Source organism: Phytophthora infestans, genomic scaffold (assembly GCF_000142945.1).
Source record: "Phytophthora infestans T30-4 supercont1.78 genomic scaffold, whole genome shotgun sequence".
Taxonomy (NCBI): Eukaryota; Oomycota; class Peronosporomycetes; order Peronosporales; family Peronosporaceae; genus Phytophthora; species Phytophthora infestans.
The window spans coordinates 57574-64390 of NW_003303681.1; positions in this window are offsets into that span (position 1 = coordinate 57574).

Below are 6817 nucleotides of genomic sequence, written 5' to 3' on the forward strand. Positions count from 1 at the left end.
CTGAGAGTTTGTATACTCTCGGAAGATAACTTCCTCTTGCGCAAGGTGCTGTGTGACCCCGTCACACTTGGTAGCACTTGTAGTCAATCCACGCCATCGCGGGTAGACTACCTGAACCTCCGAAGTTCGTTGCCATGGATAGGAACGACTTCTCCCATTTGAACGACTCTCAGTTCGAGTCGTTTCGGAAGATGGCAGGCATCTTCGGGATGGAGGCCCTGCAGAGCCTGGTGGTGTCAACACCGGCTGAGCAGCTCGAGCGCGTCAATGCATTCGACGCGTACGAGCAGGGCCTCATCGCGCATGTGCGGGAGAACCTGCAGGCTCCGGCGGCGGAAGCAAATCCGCCTCACCCGAAGCCAATACGGCTGAAGGTAAAGCCGTATGAAGGGAAGGAAGGCGAGAACCTTCACTTCTGGGTCCGAGAAGTAGAGCTCGCGATGGACGCGGCTCTGATGTGGTGTTGGAAATCCCACGTGAACTCTAGCTACAGATGTAGTTCGGATGTTCCCACAACAATACGTCTACTAGGATAGTAAACGATCGTTCGGGCGGACCTGAAGACCCCAGTTCTGCCCTTGCACCGGGACAAACTGGACCTTGTAAACTACTTATATAGGCCAACCAGTAAAATAAGAACACGCTACTAGCACGAGCAAAGCTAGCAGGTGTTTTGAATCCTCGTGGTCCCAACAGCGGAAGGGTACCAGGCACGGGTAAGCCTTTTACGAGATCACCGAGTGTTCAACACTCGGCTGGAAGAAATAAAAGGGAGGCAATTCAAGCACTCCCAGTCGTGCAAATAGGCAACAATAAGCCGTCACGTAAAACCTCCCGATAATAATCGGCCAATACACAAAGTCTCTTGGCCTTGCCGGATGAACCCTCGCTACAGAGCTTCGAGTTCACCGACAGGCATAACACACTCAAACAAGCTTGACCTGACGCTTACCTTGAAGCCGGACGTCGCTCTGTGTGCTTGAGTGGAAATTCTGTTCTGTATTTAAGCTTACCCTTTCGGGTCTATTCCTAATAAGAAGTCCTAATCAAGTATAAAAATATCAAGTGAACAATGATCCGTTATGGATCTTCTTGCATGCCAAGCGTCGTCTGCACTGTCGCATGAGCATCTTTAACGGTCCGCGCCCTGTCCCAGACGGTGAACGTGTCTTCCAAAGGTCGCTGAGTATTCCGCGAACTCATCCCAACCGCCACTGAGGGTTCGTACCGTAGATGGTCCGCTGAATGCGAATCCGGCCAGTCCATTATTAATAATAAGGACAGCCTGGATTCAGTGACATAGGGCCGTATCCGATATTTGTTGAAAACTCGGAGGTGACGCCGTCGAGTCCCTTGCACCTTGGCGTCCCCGTACATCACTCGACCGAGGGTTCGTCGCTTGAACAACTTGGGCGGTGTCACGTCTTTGTCGACGGGTGATAATCCGCAACCACGGAGAAATCACTACACCACAACTGCCCCTGTCGCAATGGAAGCCACGGTACTGGTGCCCGTTGTGATATTTCTTTATTCTTCAATTCACCATCTCGCCACCGTATGTCCAAGCGTCTGAATCGAGTCGTGTCCGACGCGTTTCAGCGTCTCAATCCTCGTAGACGTCGCGGGCGTGAGCAGCTGGAGGTACGTAAGCCCATCCTTCTCTTGAATCATCGGTACCTTGCTCATCACCTCGCATTACTCGACTTGTTTCTCAGGAGGGCAAGACCGAGGGTTCGAACGCCCCTCAGTCTGCTGCACTTCCTCCGACAGCAGCGTCATCAACCGGTCCTCCGGCGCCCGCTGCCCCAGACTCTTCACTTCCTGCGGTAGCTCCTGCAGCACTCCCCGTCGTCGCTGAATCCGCGGAGATGGCTCCTGCTGCTCCTCCTGCCCCAGCTGGTGGTCCACCACCACTCACCGAAGATTCGCTGCGCGCCATGCTGGCTGAAAGTACGGAGGCATCGGTCGATCACATGATGACCTCGATAATCCCGTACTTGACTGCAATGGCTCGTCACCAAGTGCAGATCAGCGTTGTGCCTCCTCTCCACGGCGATATACATACTCAGCGTCGTCTCGAGACAGCTATTGGTTTCGATGAGGTCCTCGCTGCGATACAACCTGTTCCTGACGCGCTGTCGGCCTTACCAGAACGAGTTGCCGACTTGGAGCGTCAGTTGCGGTTTGCTCAGTCCGAGGCTGCTGCCGCCGTACGTTCGGTGGCACCCCACATCATGGCCCGTGAGAACGCGGAGACATTCCTCAAGGCTGCCAACGCTGAGATTGAAGCTTTACACCACAACATCAAGATTCTCCGCGAGTCGAACGCCAAGAATGACGCCATGCTCGCAAGTGTTCAAGCCACTATGGAGCGACACGCAGAGGATTTGAATCGTCTTCACTGCGAAGTCCAAGCTCGGGACGTTTTTATCAGCACGTTGCAGAAGAAGCTGGCTCGCGAACGCGAAGTGTACAAGTCTTCTATTGGCGCGAATACCGAGCAGACCCGGAAGCTCCACCTCCTTCTGGTAAAGCTTGCCCAGGGCAAGTATGTCGATAACGACACGCTCAAGGTCCTCGAGAACCAGCAAGACCGTAACACTCGCCTCCTCCAAGCGAATCGTACCCTCCGTGCACACGTGAGTCTGGCAGGGATGGATCCCGAGGTACTTCGTCTGGCTGTCGAAGGTACGCTCTTAATGTTGCTCCTTCCACCGTGTGTTCAGCAACTAACGGTCGTTCACAATCCTTCGTGGTAGGTCTGACTGCGGGTGAGCTGGACCTGGATGCGCTGGACTTGGATCAGGAGACGTTAGTCGCTCTGCGGCGTATTCAGTCTGCCACTGCTTCTTCGGACAATCCTCAAGCCTTTCCGGCAGCTTTGGCCAAAGCAGCTCACCAAGTGGCCCATGGGAAATCCCATAAGCGTCTTAGACCAGGTGGCGAGGATTCAGACGACGATCCGGACGACTCTGACGAAGACAAGGCTCCAATCCCAACGGACAAGGTCAGTGCTTCGATGGCAGCTGCCGGTCTCGGTGATGCGCCACCTGCCGATACTTCAACTCCCAAGTCGGCTCGTAGATCGCTGTTCGGTCCGAAGGCGTGGAAGAAGTCGGCCCAGAAGAAGCGCAAGAAACCCCGTCCTCATTCTCCTGCTAAGTCGCCACGACGTCATATGAAGACTCGGTCCAGGTCTGTACCGTCTTCTCCAAGTTCAAGGTCGCCACCTCCTACACCAGCGTCTTCCTCGACTCCCGCAGTGGTCGACCTCAGCGGCGACCAGAGTGACGTGGACATGGGGACTGCTGATCCAGGCAGCGTCCCTTCGGTTCAAGAAACTGCTACAGAGCCTTCGGGTAAGGACGTGAACCCTGAGGATCACGACGATGTTCCTGTCTCTCCTGACGCGCCTTCGCTCCCGCCTCAGGGTCCACACGATGTGGCCAAGTCACCAGCTTCAACGATTTCACCTTCTCCAGCCGACATACGTGCTGCTGAAGAGGCTCTGCGCGAGGCCGAGGAAATGCGGCTCATGTTTGGCTCGAGTGACGAAGATGAAGAGTCAAACCAGACTGTCCCACAAGGCAAGTCTGCTTCGGCGTCTGCCGCGACATCCAAGGCAGTTGAAGTCTCGGGAGTGGTTTCTACAGCAGGGTCTGCCCCTGTTGAGGCTGCTCCACTAGCTTCCGCGTCTTCGAAGTCGGCTCCGACTGTTCCCACGACTGATGTACCAAGCGTGTCTTCGCCTGGCCTTTCGATGGAGATTGATGACGATGGGAATGCTGATGACGACTATGGAGATGACGTGGATGACAATGAATCTTCGGTGGATGACTCTCCTGATGTTCCCAGTGGTAGCGGTGATGTTCCGCCCCCCACCGATCATTCAAGCATACTCGATGACGAAGATGTTGAAGATTCAAACAGGAACTGGAGTAATCTCGGCCCAGCTCGTCCTCCGACTCCACCTCGGCCAAATCCTTCGCCGATGATGACTTCCCCAATCATCGTTGGCGGCCCGCCTCCTTCGCCACCAGCAAGTCCTCCGGCACCAGCATCTTCTCTTTCTGTTCCAGTGTCTCCTCGTCCGCCTATTTGGATTCTCGATGCTGGACCTGGACGCATGATTACGGCAACCTACACTTCGGTGCCGCGTCGTGGTGGTGCACCATCGGTTGAGCCGTTGCCTCACCGAGTGTTATCTGGTATTCGCCCTATGGTGCCGGCTTCGTCCACCTTGCCACCGTGGGTTCTTCCGTATGTGGACATGGCGTTTATCGATGCAGGCGCCAAGAAGTGTTTCGAGCGACTCCTGAGCTTAACGCTTCCTGAACCAGCTGGTGAGGTGACCGTGCGTACAACGTTGGAGGGTCTCCAAGCGTTCTTTGATTATTCGCATCCTGATCACCCGTACCAGCAACTTCGGCAGCTTTATCCTCTTCAAGCTTGCCTCTTTGACACTGTCGACTTCAAACCAAGCGTCCCCATCTCCAAGCGTGCTCCGATTGAGACCCGTCTCAAGATGATCTGGGCGAGCCTTCGGGGTGACGGCGGTAAGCAAGGTGACCTCGGGTTCGCGTTGTGGGAGCGTCTCCACTGGCTTCCATTAGCTGGTATTGAACGAGGTCTCGCTGAAGAAGCTAAAAAGGTAGGCCACGACAAGGAACGCTTGAAGGAACTGAGAGCTATGTTAAAGAAGCTCTTCAGTGAGCGCGACCGTCGTGCCGATCGTCTTCGTAACAAGTACCGTGAGCAGTACATGGCGTGGAGTCGTGACTCGGTTTCATCTAGTGCTTCCGGAGTGTCATTCATTCGTCCCGAGTTGCTTTTGGAGCCGTCTAAGCCGTGGTACCCCATTGAAAACTTGCCATTCGCACCTCAGACATCTGACTGGCTTTCCGAAGTTCCGGCTCTCGACGCTCGTCAGCCATGGCGTACTGGATGGATGAATGCGCCGCATCAGCACCCGTACAACACCACGTACTTCCCGTGCCAGCGTAATCCGGAGTTCTTCAATCCTCGTGGTACGCGTTTCGTGGATGTGTACCGAAGCGTGATCGTTGACCCGTCTCTCGATTCAACCGAGCTTATTCCGACCTGGCGTTCGTTGTTTGACTCGCCACCGGGTACTCCACGTCCTACTCTGGCTGCTGCTCCTGTTGAAGCTGGTACCGAGGATTCGCAGGGTCCGGCTTCAGCTCCAGCTGCCGAGGCTCAGGTTCTTGATGAAGAGGAGAAGGAGAGTGGTGACTCGGCTTCGTTGACACTCTTGGCCACCGCGGCCAGACACTTGGAGTCGATTTGAATCCTCGCTGCACGTTCTACGACGTTCTCCAGCATCTCAGCTAACTGTTGAGGTGTCCCGCGTGACTTCGTTTTCAGTGATCGCTCCGCGGTCGGCATTCATGTTTTCTTATTCTTAATCCACTTCCACAGCGTAATCATGTTCAAGTTGTTCTTCAAATGCATATACAATTTGTTGTTGCAGTAACGTTCGTCGTCTGTTACCACAGGCTGCATCGCCCTGTGGACAGTTCATACGTGATCAAGTCACGCTAGTCTTCGTCCGCCACTTGCGCCATCTGCAGCCGATTCTCGCTCTTCTTGGCTCGCAAATAGTCGTACAGCAGACCTCCACATGACAAGTTTGATGATGGTTCCCAAGTTGTATCTTCATAGCCCACCCACTTGACTTTGAACTCGCGTACAGCACGCTCCGTGCTCGTCGTTAGTGGTGTTCTGTCGTCGAGGATGGCCTCGACTTCATATTCACCGGCAACTTGATCTGGTTCCCAGCTGTCCTCAGGCAGTAGTTCCTCATCGAAGTCGAGTCTTGCTTCATTAGTCGCGTCAAGTACCAACCGAGTGTTCGGTCGACTGTTGAATTCGTTGACAGCCTTGAGTCTTGACACATGCACTACTGGGTAAAAGCGATACCCACTTCGATCAGGCAGTTCCAGCTCGTACGCAAACTCTTCCACCTTGCGCTTGATCCGAAAAGGTCCATGCCATCGGTGAGCTAATTTCTTCGTCAAGCCCGGTTTGACGCGTTCCATGTACAACCACGCCCGGCTCCCAATCTCAAAAAGAGATCTCGGTGGAGCTCTTGCAGGATCTTCCATCTCTTCCGAAGCTTCTGGAGGGTTCGCCGAGTGTTCGTTTCCACTTGGTTGAGGTACAGCAGCTTTTTCCAGTCGACTCAGGGCCTCATTATGCTTTTTAGCCCTTCGCTCCTTTTCTACAGCCTGATAATCTTTGGCCATAGTGAGGGCGACCTCATGTTGTCGATTTATCTCGCGCCGCCACGCCAGTGCGTCAGACTGCTTGCCGAGTCCTCGTTTGAGTGATGACGACATTGCCCGCAACGTCGACTGCGCATCCCAACCATGAACGAGGTAGAACGGCGTTTCCTTCCTCGTAGTGTCTTGAGAAGTATTAATAGCAAATACTAGCTTCTCCGCGATTTCATCCCAATCTTGCTGTAGAGGGTCTTCCGCGTACACCCGTACGGATCCCATCACCGACTTCACCGAGCGTTCCTGCTGTCCATTAGCCTGTGGCCGATAGCTCAAAGTCGCTCGTGATCTTGACTGCATCATCTCTGCAAATGCTTGGAAAACCTCGCTCATGAAGCGGGGGTCGCGGTCGTGCCTTATTAATGATGGGGCTCCGAATCGTCGGTACACACATTCTTCGAACACTTGGGGAACACTCAGTGCAGTCGTATCTGACATAGCCTTGGCAATAACGAATCCCGTGAACGAGCACTGAAATAGGAGCAACGCCGTGTTGCCCCTACGAGATTTCGGTAGTG